Raw genomic sequence first — 267 nt, 5'->3', positions numbered from 1 at the left:
GCCTCAGGCCGCCCCTCGCACCTCTCAGCCCGCCCCCGACCCGGGGCATCCCGCTCCGCAAGACCGTGCTGCTTCGCGCCGCGGCTCGGAGGAGGGTGAGTGCCCCCTTCGAGTCACCGCCCCTCCTGAGCCCCGCGGGACCGCTCCGGCTGGCGGAGAACGCAGGTACTGCTCTTGTCCTTGGCTGTGTGCTTAAACCGGAATGGAGCCCCGCAGTCCAGGTTGGACAAAATGTGGCAGCGCGTATTTTTCTGTCTTCAATTAATA

This window comes from Pteropus alecto, unplaced genomic scaffold, assembly GCF_000325575.1.
Source record: "Pteropus alecto unplaced genomic scaffold, ASM32557v1 scaffold78, whole genome shotgun sequence".
NCBI classification, from domain to species: Eukaryota; Metazoa; Chordata; class Mammalia; order Chiroptera; family Pteropodidae; genus Pteropus; species Pteropus alecto.
This window is presented reverse-complemented; position numbering follows the sequence as displayed.